Source organism: Cucurbita pepo, chromosome 12, assembly GCF_057944985.1.
Source record: "Cucurbita pepo subsp. pepo isolate OVF chromosome 12, ASM5794498v1, whole genome shotgun sequence".
Taxonomy (NCBI): Eukaryota; Viridiplantae; Streptophyta; class Magnoliopsida; order Cucurbitales; family Cucurbitaceae; genus Cucurbita; species Cucurbita pepo.
The window spans coordinates 9,971,796-9,987,457 of NC_141809.1; positions in this window are offsets into that span (position 1 = coordinate 9,971,796).

The window sequence follows — 15,662 nt, forward strand, 5'->3', positions numbered from 1 at the left end:
CTCTAACGGGTGGGTTTGAGCCAGGGGTTACCCAAGTCCTTCTTCTAATTGGCAAAAAAAGAGAAAGAAAGAAGAACATACGGGAGTAGGAAGAGCAAGTCAGCTACCCTGCCTCTCAGCTACTTCTATGCTCTTGTTTTCAATAGATAGGATGGAAGCACTATCTGTGCCTTTGTCTATATTAGTTTATGTCTAACTCAAGAAATTGTGTGAAGGTGGATCGAGCTTAGACTCTTTATTATCCTGTGTCTACTCTTTAGGCATAATACCCTGACCAACAAAATGGAAAGAAAGGGAAGAAAGAGATGTAGAAATGGCAAATTCCGAAACGAAGGGGGGAAACCCATATGGTCAGTGGGTACACACCCAGATATCAACAATCAATCACATTACCCCTCAACTCGTCCCTATTCACTACAATCACCATACATAACCAATTTGCTACACCGTGTACCCTCTACAAACACCAACCCAAGACCCACCAACCACCCCAACCAGGAGTAAAGAAGAGAGAGAGAGAGGAATTACTCCCCATTGAGGAACAAGGAATGGGCCAAGTTAGGCTGGTCTAAGATAGCAAGGGAAAGGCCTTACAACACAAAGTCTTGCTCATTCTAGATTATACTGCCTAGACGGACTTAATAGATGAAAGGTGGAGGTGATTGCATTCTCCATTTCTTCTTCTTCACTACTCATACAGGCTTGACGGTCTGCCTGGAGGGAAAGAAGTCAACTTCCACATCGATATCCTACACATGCAAGTAGAACCTCTAATCCACCTTACAAGGCCCTTACTAAAGAGGATGGGCTTGAATAATCGGTTCGAATCCGAATAAGGGTTGGTTTTCTTCTTTTTTCGGTATGCCGGGGAGCGAGCAAGGAGCGATAGAAGGAAGTGGGATAGCCTGAGCTTTGGCAATGTTGCATAATGAGTACTGTCCACTCCAGCCCCTACGAATAGTCCTATCAAAACACAAAAGTCAGAGTTAGTGCTCACACCCCTTTTTGTTGTTCAAAGTCAATTCATTCCTTTTGCAATTGAAGTTGGAAATGCTTGCATATTCAGACTTCCAAAGTTTAGGAGGTTTTTGGCCCTTTACCCTTGGGCTTTATCTTCTTAATTTAATGGAGTTTCAGATCAGATACAACTTGTACTTTTTCATCTACTCATTCCGTGGAAAAGATAGTACCTCGGTACCATTACAACACGAAAAGAAAGAAAGCGAGATACTAGAATACGAGGGGAAGGAGAGAAAGAAGCAGGCAGGGAAGAAAAGAAAAGGTTAATAAAGAAAGAAAGAAATAATGGTTTACAGTTGAGTGGAGCGTGAAAGAAAAGAAAAGAGAACGAATAAAGAAGGAAAAGGATTTCATTCAAGAATAAGTAGGAGCCGGCGGAGAAGAGAAAGAATGAATCGAGAGTGAAGACTTTCAACACTTGAAGGGGAAGAGAAAGAGAAAGAAGGAATCTTTCGGATTTACTTACAGTTAAGTCGAATTGATTCTTCGATAGTCTTTCCTTAATAATGAATGAATTACCTTGACTCTCTTTTATCCCTAAAAATAGGGAGAGGATAAAATGAATTTCTTTCTGGTCTTTACAGTCTCATTCATCTTTCTTCTCCCTTCATTCTTGAACTGTAAACAAACTCTTCTTTCGTTTCGTCTCCCTTCTTTCAAACACTTACAACTCATTCACGTTCAATCCGGTCAGGTAATACTGTTTCTGGTTCCGGAGTTCAGTTCGTTCACTCTTATTCTTTTTTCTTCTTTGCTGCTTTACCGATAGGGAGAGGATCCTTAATACTTGATTCTTTCCTTACTGTTCAGGATCATGAATGTTGAGTCTTTCCTTACTGTTTCGAAGCTCAGCAGCGAGACGAGAAGAGTGAAATCAGGTTCATAAGTTTACAGTTAAAGAATCAGATAGGGACAAGAAAGAAAAGAAAAGGAGCCCGAAGCAACTCGAAGAGGCGCGAAGCTAAGAAGACTGTAAAGGGGACGAATTAGCTTTCACAAATGTAACGTTGTCTCAGGTCTCTATAGTATAGCACTTCTTGGAAGATTCACTATCAAGTCAGACAAAGAAAGAACCTTCTTCAAGGCAAACAAGCCATTAGGGTGGTAGTAATTGAGGAGACACTTGATGGATATGGGAGAAAGAAGACTGACTGAGTACATGGAAGTGCTCAGGTTTCCGAACTGAGTCTGTACTAAGGCTAAGGAAAAGCAATATCTCACATCTCTCTCTTCTCTGAATCTAACTTACATACGAGACTAGGATGTTTGACCAGTAGAAGCTATCCGAACCTCTCATCACAGCACCATGCCATCCAATTCATTATGTAAAGCCTGACTCTAACAAGTAAGCAAGTAAACTAACATATTTCACCCCGTCCTTTTGAGTTGTAAGCAATGTCCCTTCGCTTGATAAGACTTCCTATGAGAAAATGAATTTCAAGCTAGGACGGATTAGAAAGATTATGATCCCATCCTAAAGGAATGTTTACGTAATGGACAGATTGGACTACTGGAAAACAGAAAGAGCTAATGGAAAGCAGTAATAGACCGCTGACTAGTCTAGACCCCTTTTGCAATTGAAGTGAATCCCTTAAGTTAAGTAAGTATAGGAGATTACTATTTTTGATGGTCCTACACCTGCAGCAAGCACATTCCCTGGCTATAATCAAATGGCACAAAAAGAGAGAGAAAGAAAGACGGGCTTCAGTCCCCACATCATGATCAGGGGTGACGGGTCTATTCCACCAGCTAAAATGAAAGGGAGGAAGACAGAAGGAATCGAAAGAATGGAAAGCTACCAAGGCCTTATATAGATGGAATAGCCGATTATAGTCAATCTGATTTAAGTAAGGTGGATTGACTGGCTTACAAAAATGTCCTCGGCTTCTGGGCACAGTTGAGGGTAAAGATTATTCTGATTACTAGGTCTGCTAAACTAGAATAGCAGATGATAGCCCGCCGATTGGACTAGATCGAAAGCCCGGAACATCCTTGATATCGTGAAGTGACCCTCGCGCTTAAAAGCACTGGAATACTTGACTGAGACCTTAGCCGCCAATGCTGATATAAAAAAATGCCCATTCCCCCGCTTTTTTAGAATGGTGAAGAGAATCTCTTAGACCGGGGGTTTTGAGATAGAGGTCCTTTAAGGTGAACTTATTCCTTACTAGTTAGCTTTTTCATACAGTCCTTCCAACGGGCTATTCTCGAGAAAGCTTTGTTAGTGAAATAGGGATTGATTGAATGATTGATGAGAAGATTGAATTATGAAGAGCAAGAATGCTCCATATTTATACAGAGATAACAAAAGATATTCAGAAAATCTACCTAAAAATCTGCAGAAAATCTGGTAACAAACGAGTAAACAAATCAAAATAAAATCTAATCAAATCAAAACTAAATCAAATAAAAAACTAGATCTAACTCCTAACGGAGATTTAATTAGATACTAACTGACAGCATTCTAAACAAATACGTGATCTTTAACACTCCTCCTTGTTTAGATGCTGTGAACTCCAAGCTTTTTTCTGAACACCCATCTTGCTTCAATTATTTTTCTGTTTAGAGGTCGATCAACCAACTCTCAGATTTTGTTTTTCTCGATCACTGAAAGCTCCTCCTTGGACAGGTGCATCATCAACCAAAGCATCTTGTCGTTCATCTTTAGACTCTTCTAACATGCCAATAAAGATGCCAACTTCTAACTTTTTGTCAAGCTTATCACGCTTGACCTGTGGAATGTAAATGAAGCAAAGACACCCAAATACTCTAACGAACTTTAAAGAAGGTTTGTAACCATACCAAACTTCAAATGGTGTCAGGTTCTTTACAACTTTTGTTGAAATTCGATTTTGCAAGCACATAATAGTGTTTGCTGCTTTTCCCCAAAAACGTTTTGGAAGATCCTTCTCATGAAGCATGCATCTCGTCATCTCCATTATGAATCTATTCCTCCTGAAACTGACGCCATTCTGTTGAGGAGTGTATGGTGTTGTCAATTGATGTTCAATTCCAGCCTCTTCACAAAACCTATTAAAAGTTTCTGAAGTGTACTCTTTGCCATTATCTGATCTTACAGTCTGAATCAAGCATGCACCTTCATTCTCAACTCTGGCTTTGAATTTCCAAAATACACCCGCAACTTCTGACTTTTGCTTCAGCAAGAATATCCAACACATTCTTGTTAGATCATTAATAAAAGCAATGTAATAAAGATTACCATTTAGTGATGGTGTTCGCTGAGGACCACAAAAATCAGTATGAACCAGTTGTAGCTTTTTCGAGCCTCTCCATGCCTGTTTAGGAAAGGGTTGCCTATGTTGCTTCCCAAAGTTACAAGCACGGTAAGGAGACATGTCATCATCAATGTCAATGAGTTCTTCTACCAGCTTCTTTGACTGAATCTGAAGCAAACCTCGATGATGAAAGTGTCTAAGTCTTTTGTGCCAAATCTCAGTGGCACTAACTCTGGATATAAAGGCCGTCGGATTTAGAGCAAAGCTTTTTCCTTCCATTTTGACATTGAACAAGTCTTTGCCACTAGCATCTTTGATCAAACACTGCTTATTCTCAAACAACACTTTATAGCCTTTATCAAGTAACTGACCAACACTTAAGATATTTTGATCAATTTTAGGCACAAATAAAACATCTGGAATAAATTTTGTACCTTCATAACTTGTTATAGCTACTGTGCCTTTACCCTTGACTTCCAAGTGTTCACCATTGCCAATCCTCACTCTCTTATCTTCTTCGGTGTCTCTTAATTCCTCAAAAGACTCCTTGTCATATGTCATGTGATTTGTGCACCCACTGTCAATCAACCAGCTCTCGCTTGATTCTTTGCTTGAGGAAGAAGTGACCATACACAATTGATCTTCTTCTTCTTCTTCTTGATCAACTACCTGTGCATCTACTTCTTTCACCAGATCTTTGGCTTTGCAGATCACAGCTTCATGTCCAAGTTGATTGCATTTGGAGCAGAAGGCGTCAGGTCTTCTCCAACACTTGTATGGTGGATGACCTTTCTTCTCACAATGGCGGCAAGGTGGATAGGATTTTTTGAAACCTCCTCCTTTTGTCTTTTGATAATTGGCAGATGAATCTCCATACGTCAATTGATTTTTGAAATTTTTGTTGTTTTTATACCTGCGGCTATCTTGATGCTTAACAAGTAAGGCACCTTCAATCACCCCTTCTTGTCTCATAGACCTCCTTTGCTCTTGCGCTTGTAAAGCATTCAAGAGCTCTATAAGAGAAATCTTTGACAAGTCTTTGGTGTTCTCCAGAGTAGTAATGGTGGCTTCAAACTTCTCTGGAAGAGTGACTAGCAGCTTTTCAACGATCCTGGAATCATTTAATACAGAACCAAGCAATCTCACCTTGTTGGCGATGCTGAGAAGTCTGTCAGAATACTCTTTTACCGACTCTGACTCCTTCATCTTCTGCAACTCGAAATCCCTGATCAAATTCAAGACTTTCATTCCACGAATCCTCTCATCTCCTTCATATTCAGCCTTGAGATAATCCCAGATTTCTTTTGCTGTTTTGAGGGACATTATTCGCATGAAGATCATTTCAGATACAGCGGCAAATAGGCAAGCTTTTGCCTTTGATTTCCTTGTCTTCTTTTCCTTCTGTAATTTGATTTGTACTACAGTAGGATTTGCTGGAAGCAGAGGGACCTCGTAATCCTCTTCTATTGTTTCCCAAAGATCCAAGGGCTCCAAATAAGTCTCCATACGAACTGCCCACATTTGATAATTGTCTCCATCGAAGACTGGTGGTGCAACAGCTGAAAAACTTGATTCTCCCATTTTGATCTCACAGATCCCTTAAGAAGATAGCTCTGATACCAATTGTTAGTGAAATAGGGATTGATTGAATGATTGATGAGAAGATTGAATTATGAAGAGCAAGAATGCTCCATATTTATACAGAGATAACAAAAGATATTCAGAAAATCTACCTAAAAATCTGCAGAAAATCTGGTAACAAACGAGTAAACAAATCAAAATAAAATCTAATCAAATCAAAACTAAATCAAATAAAAAACTAGATCTAACTCCTAACGGAGATTTAATTAGATACTAACTGACAGCATTCTAAACAAATACGTGATCTTTAACAAGCTTGAACGTGACGAATAGGCTGCACTTCCTTTTTCTTACAATAGGTAGAGTCTCTAAAAGCCTTATAGGAGCATGAGACTGAAGAAGTATGGCATTGGTGTGAATGACTCCGGCCCAAAGGTTAGCGAATCCTACTACTTCCATTCTTTTTGAGGGAAAGAAAGGGGGCTAGCTGTTCTTTTATCCGCTGCTGTCTCTGATCGACTGCATTAGCACTTGTTGAATTGGTCTTCGGCAATAACTTCGGAGTCATTCAAATAGAAGTAAGAAACTGATTAGGCAACTCAGCCCTTTAACATTCTCTTTCTCTCTTTTTCTGGCTTAGCCTACCAGGGAAATGGCTCCTTCTTCTTGATAGCACAGGTGAGAACACCCCTGCTCGCTTCACCGATCTCTATATAGATCGCCTCTAGATCCCCCATCCATTAGACTGATTTAGTCAAGTATGCCAATAGGGGCTCCGCGCTTACTTACTTGAAATCTGAAAGATATCCCCGAATGGTATTGATGGACAGATTCCCTTGGAGCAAAGGAGAGAGAATGCTAGCAACTTCGAAAGACCCTCTTAGGCGGCTATTGATATTGTTGGAAGAGTCGTTTTCCTGGAAATCTATATGCATCTACTAGTTTCATGGCGCCATACCCTCTTAGCATTATTGACTTTTCAGTCTGAACTTTAGCATTTATACAGGCAGTAGGCTTACAAGTTATATTCCAATTATATGTCAAATTCACTATGGGATATATCTATTTATTTATAAATTACCTAGATCCAACAATCTTTCATTTACTTTAGGGAAGGCTATTCCATTGTATGACAGTTTAGGTGGTGGTATCATTCAAAAGAAAGAGATATATGAGATAATTGAACACCAAGTGAGGTTATAGGGTGATAGATATAAGTATGCTGCGATAATTGGGGTATTTATCAACATATTTGATGAATCAAGAGATGATTCCCTGATATCCTTAGTAGAGGAACAAAATAATCGAAAATAGGTAATCACATTTGTGTTATGGATTCCGATATAATAAGTGGGGCTTATCTACCATCAGTCAAATCACTGATGTATAAAGTCGTATTCCATCTATCTCCTCATATTAACGCAATCAAAGGGAATAAGAAAAATCTCGTCCTTTCATTGTAGCCGATTTAGAGACTGTACTATAGTGTGAAAGTTCCTTATGGAGCTGGTTACTTAGTGGTTCAGCCTGGTGATGATCTTCCTTCTTTACCTTCCTATTCGATACAACCCTTTTTCAGCGAAAATCACATGACATTCTATCCGAACTTTGAAGACAGGAGTCAAAGATATTTGAATTTCTCTTCAATTTTGAGGAATGTGTGAAAAGAGTAAGCTTAGAACCGTAGATTTCCATAATTTAGCCTAGCCCGATTTGATGGAATTTGACTGATTAGGTATTATGCTGATCGTCTTAATAGGTATCGAATCAAACCCTTGGTGAGGAAGAATCTAATTTACGAGTTGAAAGTCTATATTGGAAATAATTGATTCTTTTCTAGATTCTTGTACATTGCCGCGCTCTTGCATCATTGGGAAAAACATTATGCCCGGAATTAGGCCTCAAAGGTTCTATCCCACATTCTGATTTGGTTGTGTCTGATCTTCAGGGAAAGAATGAGTCTTTGATAAACGATCTTCGACAAGATATCCTTCTCTTAGGTGGTGTGATCTTTCAGGCTCAAGAAATCCATTGGTATCAGTCTCAGATTGATGTCGAGGATGTGATGACAGTGTCTGCGCTTTCCCTAAAAATTGTTCGTAAAAAAGATTTAGATGATAAGGCCTTTCATATCATCAATATCCCTACTAGAAACCAAGACACTTTTCTTAGGCGCGGCTATTATGGGGGTCATGTGGATGTATATAAGCCCTATGGTTCAAATCTTGACTACTACACGATGTAAACTCTTTATATCCTTTGATTATTCAATCCTATCCGATGCCTTGTGGTGTACCTGAATGGCATACTCATTTGGAGGGCGTTGGTTTGGATAGCTTGTTTGGATTTATTGAGGCCTATGTTGTATGTCCCATATAGAACGGCCATTCTTGCCATATAAGGATAAAGAATTTGGTACTTGAATCTTTCGGGAAATGAATTGAATTGGAGTATGAGTATGATATAGCGAAGAGCTTCAGTTCGCACGGGATTTAGGTTACCATAGAATTACTCTTAGGGGATATTTGTTTGAGAATCAGTCAAGTACTTTCGAAGGTCTCATCTATGACCTCTATGAAAGCAGACTAGAAGCTAAGAAAAGAAGTCATGAGCCTATGACATTTGTTTACAAGCTATTAATGAACTCGCTCTATGGTAGATTTGGTATGAATCCAGAAAGTACAGTAACCGAAATCCACAATCTAAATCAATACGAGGATTTGATGAAGATGGAGAATTTGAAAGCTCAAGCCAGGAATCAGATTCTTTCACCAAGCCAAGTGGGATTCAAGTAAAGAAAAGGGGAAATCACATTCTTCAACCCAAAACTGCCTGCCCTAGATCAAATTACTCTTCTCGCTTCTTCTCCAAGCCAACCATCTGATCAAGCAGGAGTTGAATAACCAGTACAAAAAAGATGTTCTCATCCCAGGGAAGGTGAATATGCAGTGGGTCAAGAGTAGGTCGGTCAGTCTTCCGGAATCATGGAGGAAGAGAAGCGAAGACAGACTCAAAACAATAATGATCAGACTCAAAGCTCTCTCTTGAACAACCAGCTCTTGAATTAAGGAGAGGCGAGACTTGAACCACGGGCGGGCTTACCCATTTATTAGTAGTAGTAGATCATGCCTCTGTCTTCGTAGTTTTTGGTATTTCAGCCTGCCATTTCCCATTTCTCTGTGACTGAAGGAACGAATGAATGGGATTTCTACCTCTCCAACTTGACTAGAATCAAGGAGGGTCGGCCGGCCTGTAGCCCGATAGCTATTCCTATGCCCCTTTCTAACTCTGACGTAGCTCAGTTACGAATAAACATCCTATATTTAATGCTTGATTGATCTCTTATTACACTATAGAGTAGATGAAGAAGAAAGTGACGGTGATGCAAATTCAATTACGTGGAATGAGATGAAGAAAGATCATGCTTTGAACAAGTTCTTACAGAATGACCCTTTGATTCTACACACGGAGCACTTCTACTCAATTCCCCTTTGAGGAACAAGGACGAGAGCCCCGGAAAGGTGTAGACAAGAAGTCAGCCAAACTGTGAGAACTAAAAGAATGTGAGATCACTAAGTTCTTTGAAAGCATTCAGCTCTCAAATCATTCTGTAGGAGCATGGTGACAAGACAAGACGGCTCAGATTATTACAGGGATTACTTCCGAATTAGATAGAGAGAGCCATTGGGCTTGGGATAAGCGCGGACCCTACTTATTTGCTTTTGGAAAAGAATACCAGTAATGGGTGCTAGGGGGGTGGTCATCCCTTACACTCAGCTATACTATACTCGACGTGGCTACATACGGTAGAAAAAAGAGAGTTGCGGGACAAAGGAAACCTTCTTTCGGCAAACTCGAGTAAGAACAAAAAGAGATTTCTCAAGGGGGAAGAGAGTATAAGGAGTGTTTGAAGGTCATATCGGTTCAGGCAGAAGAGAAGAAGAAAATGAAAGAAGGTGAATGAGCTGATCTTTCTTTATTTCGATAGTCTTGACTTCCGACAATGAATAGCTTAATAAATAGGTTAAGGAGTTAAGTCGAATGAATCTCTTCTCTTACAGTTCAATAGGAGTGAACTCTCATTAATAGGAGTAAGTAGCGAGACCGATAGGCAGAGGGGCGAACGAAGCAGCGAGACGAGAAGAGGGACAAGCAAGAAGGCGAAGCAGCGAGACTTGAAAAGGGAAGATTTCATTCATTTACTCGACTACTGTAAAGTGTCATATCGGTGAAGGAGCAGAGCAATGAGACCCAGAGGGAGAGGAGCAGAGCAATGAGACCAGAAAGAATAAGCTCAGGAGCTTGACCTGATTCTCATCCTAATTACCTAAAAAATGGCCCTAAAAATAAGGGAGAGATAGAGTTTGATCCCAAGAAATAGGGTCAAGATAGAATGAATCTTGAGGATCAGATCAAGAGAAAGAAGCAATCGAGAGGAGAAGATCAAGATCAAGAAGGAATCTTTCGTCTTTCCTTACAGTTAAGTCGAATTGATTCTTCGATAGTCTTTCCTGACAGTTCACTCTCATTGATTCTTCGATAGTCTTGACTGACAGTGAACTCTCATTCATCGATAGTGTTTACAGGAGAATGAAGAGAGAGGATTGACTTGATGAATAAGCAGCAGAAAGGGAAGAGAAAGAGAAGGAGCGCAGCAAGCTGTGAGACCCATAGGTAATCAATCTCAGCCTATTTATTTACCGAGAAAAAGATAAGAACTAGAGAGAGAGAGAGAGGGCTTTACCTCCTTCAATCAGTCCAATAGAGCAGAAAGAAAGAAACAACACCCATTATACCGAGAAAAAGATAAGAGAGGGCTTTACCTCCTTCAATAATAAGGCAAGGCAAGGTAATATCAAGAAGAAACAGAGAAGAGACCGATAGCTGAATCACTTTCATCAGTTTCTGGAGTGAAGGATGACGAATCGAAAAGAAAGGGGAAGGAGAGAAGCTAGCCAGTTCCGTTCCAACCCAGCCAGCTGAGGAAAAGAAGTAGTTGAGGATTGAAAAGCAGCTAAGGTGAAGGAGAAAGAGAAGTTAAAGAATCCATAGGTTCCGGAGCTTGACCTGATGATCATATAATTACCTTTCCTCGATTTGAATCAAAAAAATCAGGGAGAGATAGAATGAATTTCTTTATGTTACAGTCTCAGATCAAGAATGAATAGGGGAAGGAGTGTCGGTTTCGTCTTGAAAAGCAGCTAATTCATCAATTCATTCTTTCACTGTAAAGTCTCGAATCTGTTCTTTCATGTCTTTCCTTCCTTAATGCAAGAACTGAACACTGCTTAGTATAGTAATCTCACCATCAAAAATCTTTCCTTCCTTAATGAAAGAACGAAAGAAGGAAAAGGAAAAAACAGAGAAGAGACCTACCGATAGGGAGAGTAGTGAAATCTGTCTCATTCATCGATAGTCTTAGTTTACAGTTCGTGAAAGAATAACTCACAAGAACTGCACACTGCTGAGTATAGATATCTTACCATCAAAAAGCTTTCCTTCCTTAATGAAATGAGCGGAACACTTGATATCTGCTGTCTCAATCAAAGACAGTTCCATTCTGATATCTTAGATGATCTGAGGTTACTCGACAGTTCGGCCCGGCAGGGCACTATTGGAGAGTCTCTTGAGGCCCGCCGCTTTCTCAATATCAAATGGAAGCTGTAAAGATGAGCTGCTCTGATTATCTATGTCACTTTGCCCGAAGAGAAGAGAAAGAGAAGTAGCGAAGCCACTTTACCGTTCAATCAGGAAAAGGAAAGAGGTTTCTTTCGTCTTTCTTTCCTTAATGAGCGGAACACTTTCTTTCTATATATCCGCAGTCTCAATCAAAGACAATTCCATTCATTCTATCTTAGACGACCAGGGGTTACTCGAACAGTCCGGCCCCGCAGGGCACTAGTGGAGAGTTTCCTGAGGCCCGCCGCTTTCTCAATAGAAAAAATAGAAGCTGTAAAGATGAGCAGCGAATATATATTATCTATGATATTTCTTTGCCCGAAGAGAGAGAGTAACCCCTAGAAGTCAGGTCAGGTTAATTAAGATAAGAAAGAAAGGGGAAGGAGAAAGAGAAGAGAAGAGACCGGAGAATAGTTCAACCAACCCTCGTGAAAGAAAGGAGAGAAGATCAAGAAGAAATAGGAAAGGGAGTCAAGGATCGATCATTCTCATAGGAGTCAGTAGTGAGAGGAGAAAGATCAGAGACCGTAAACATAGACATAGTTCAACCCTTGTTCAAGAAGGTGAATGAGTTTACAGTCAATGAAATCCGAAGCTGCTTTACCGAGTTAGGAATAAATAGGGACAAGTGAGTGAAGGAGAACGAATCGATAGTGTTTACAGTCGAGTAAATTCATTCAATATGCTTGCTTAGTTTACAGTTAAAGAAAGGAGAAGAGAAAAGAAGCTGAGTTCAGTAGTTCATGAGTTCAGTTCGGAAACAAGAATGAATCTTGCATTAATCGATCGTCTTGACTTTCTTACAGTAGAGTAAAAGAGTGAAAGAAGGATTTCATATGCTTTCCCGAGCTTACAGTTCAATTAGGCAGAGGTGAACGAACAAGAACTTCCTTTCCTGCCTGATAATAACTCACAATAAGGGAATATCGGAAAAGAGTGTTTGAATCATCCCCCAGTTTACCTCATCTTTGCATAAATAACTGAAAGAAGGAGAAGGAGAGAGAGAAGGATTGATTGAAGGAGAGAAGCTGCTTGACCGAGTGAAAGAATAGTGAGTGAAACCCTTACAGTGAAAGAAGGATTGAATATCCAAGTTCAGGATCATGACTCTTGCTTTTGTCTTTGTTTACAGTCGAGTAAATTCAGATGCTTAGCTGCTTTACCGAGAGTTCCATCAGGGACAGACAGGCAATGCAATTGTGAAACCGAGTTGTAGAGGAAACAAGAACATCAGGGTCCGGTTCAGGTTCCTTCTTTCATTCATTTCTTACTCTTTCCTTCTGGTTTAGTCTAATTCTGCTTTCTTTCGTCTCCCTTCTCTTTCCCTTCTTTCTTGAACTGTAAAGTCTCATTCAATTCTTCTTGAGTTTCGTCTTTCAAAGCTGCTAATGAATGAATTTAGTCTTTCCTTCCGGTTCAGTCTAATTCTGCTTCCTTTCGTCTCCCTTCTCTTTCCCTTCTTTCTTTCACAATAAACTCGGATAGTCGGTTTCGGTTCAGTTCTGGATTTCATTAATTTCCTCTCCTATAAGAGGGGACTTTCTCATGATCTTACGAATCTACAACTCTCTTTACTGAGCGAGACTCTACCCAGATCTAAAGAATTTGCCAAAGAGCCTGAATCTAACTAGTTATTTATATAATTTCTCCTTTTCGTTTGACTTAGGTGGGTGGAGCAATCTTCACTCTCGACAGAATATAAAAGAGGTTTTTCTTTCTTCCTGTGTAGACACCTCAACGAACTCATGTGGACACTCCTTAGCCCGAGGACAATCTCTCTCTCAAATACTAATGTTGGTAAGATAGATGTAAGTTTTTCTTTTCTTTACTGATTCCCCTCTCAATGAAATTTGCCATGTTGCACTAAGTTACTTACGGATGTATGCATGTAGTCCGGGAACACTTTTGGGTGAACACCCATCCAAACAAGTAGGGTCAATAGTTTAGCATTTAGGCTGTAACATTTAGCAACAACAAACAAAATCTTTAACCCAACAAGTGCTCTCCGAACCAAGCTAGATAGTTTTTCCTATCACTAGGCTCACCAACCAACCTGGACTTTGATTTTTCTTATTCCTACCGGATATCAAAACCATAAGGATTGTTTCCAGCCATGAGTTCCCATATGACTGACATAAGCGCTCTTTCTTGGGGCCATTCCATTAAATCTTTGAGAAGGTCGGTATTTGATGGTCGGCGTGGCGATAGGCTTCGTTTCTACGACTGCCTCCCCAGCCGTTGCAAACACTGAGCGAGAACGGTAAGGGGCGCACAAACAATGTCGTTGCGCGGGGATGCGATTCGCCAAGCTAGGGCAAACAAAGCCGTCCGGCCCCCCATTAGGAATGCGAAGGCCTTTACCCTTCCTTCTCAAGGAGACCCGGGAAAGAAAGAGCTATGCTATTGACCGACCCTTTCGTAATGACTTCGAATCAATAGGCCTCTCTCTCCTTTTTTCTCATTTTGTTTGAGGCGAATAGAGAATGAAATGCAGAAATAATAGGGGAAGGGTTCCAAACCTTTAGTTTTTGAAAAAGGATATATCGAGCCTACCGAAGTACCAAAGGCTTGAAGTAGCGTAGAATCAATCTAAGCCTTTTGACCAGTAGGTGTAGCAGTGGGTAGGGCTTTCTTTCGTTCTTATCGCTCCGGGTTCCGATCCATATGACCTCCGGGCAGTACAAAGTCAACCTCTTCTGTAGAGGCAGGTAGTAATCCAACCTTTAAGAGTCTGTTCAAGAGCCCTCTGACAATGGAAAGATCTCCGTGCGTGGCGTGATAAGGAATCCTGATCGATTGAGACTCCCTCCCCGGTCACACGAGTATCTCTACGTACTTGTCCAGTCCAGGACAAGATCTTCCGGTCTGCGTGCGTGGGAGCAGCTCAAACAAAGAAGAGTCTGGTCTGAATTCAGGCCCGGCCTGCCCGTCTGCTGCTAGGTCCGGGAATGGGGCCAGGCAAGGGCGCCGCTATGCCCCTCTGCTGCGACCAGAATTTGATTCCTCCGGCCGACATAGATCTCACTTAACCCGCCCACTATTACGACGAAAAAAGCCCTTTCCCTTTTCCTTTTCCTTCGCTACTAGGAGAGTCAGCTACTTCTATTAGCGCCAAACCTTGAGTCGAATTGATCCTGTATCATGTGCAACGTCCATCAATGATGGTTCATTAATGTCCATTGATTTAGACTCCTTCCCCCTTCCTAACTACGAATAAGATCGAGAGGAGCCAGAACCAAACCAAGAACGAAAACGGATTCGATTCACTCCCCATTCTCTCTTAAATAAAGAGTGAGCCCTCGAGTAATAAATAGTCAGGGGCCGGTCGGCCGGGTCTTTCCTGTTCTGTTCCCGCCACGAGAAGCACAGAAGAGGTATGCCCAGCGCGCTACGGGAGGATCCATCTGTTGAGACTTTCTCTTGTCTCGGTAGGTAACTGTACGATCTTTTCCCCTAATTGTATTGAATCAATAAAAAAAGAGGTCAGTGCTATGGCCCCCTATTGTTTGATCCAATATTGACCGGGGACGAGCCCCGACTTGGATAGGTCCTTGGTTTGCCCTCCCGTAGTGGTCCTTGCTTTTCTTTTAATAAAGCGGAGCGGGGCGAAGCGGTCAGCCCCCATTCGAATTACGTTAGGAGGTCTTTCGCTTTTGCCAGATCGTCAGAGATACTACGAGTCCTCCGTCCCAGATTCCATTGCCGCAGCCATCTGGTTCACCGGTAGTACCAAAAAGTCTCATGCTTACGTTACTGTTATTGATGGTTTGATTATCTTGGACCCCGGTCGTGCTTCTGGTTTCCATTCCCATCATCATATTGATGAGAAATCCCCTCGTGCTCCGCCATAAGAACTTGGAGTCCGTATCATGGTGAAGGTAAGGTAACGCTGTGATTCTTGCTCAAAAAACAGACCGAAGGCGTTCGAGTTATTGGCTCGTCCAACCCGGCAGCATTCATGAGTCGCTCGTTCAACTGTCCCTCAGAGACACGGTCGAGAAGTACCATGCATGGTTGCCCCCCATCCTTTCTTTCTCTTGGTCCCAGCAATGGCTCCCGACTAAAGAAATGGATCAAAAAAGGGGGGACTTCCGCAACGGGCTATGCCACCCAAACCAACTGAGGGAAGTCGCATCTGTCCCATCG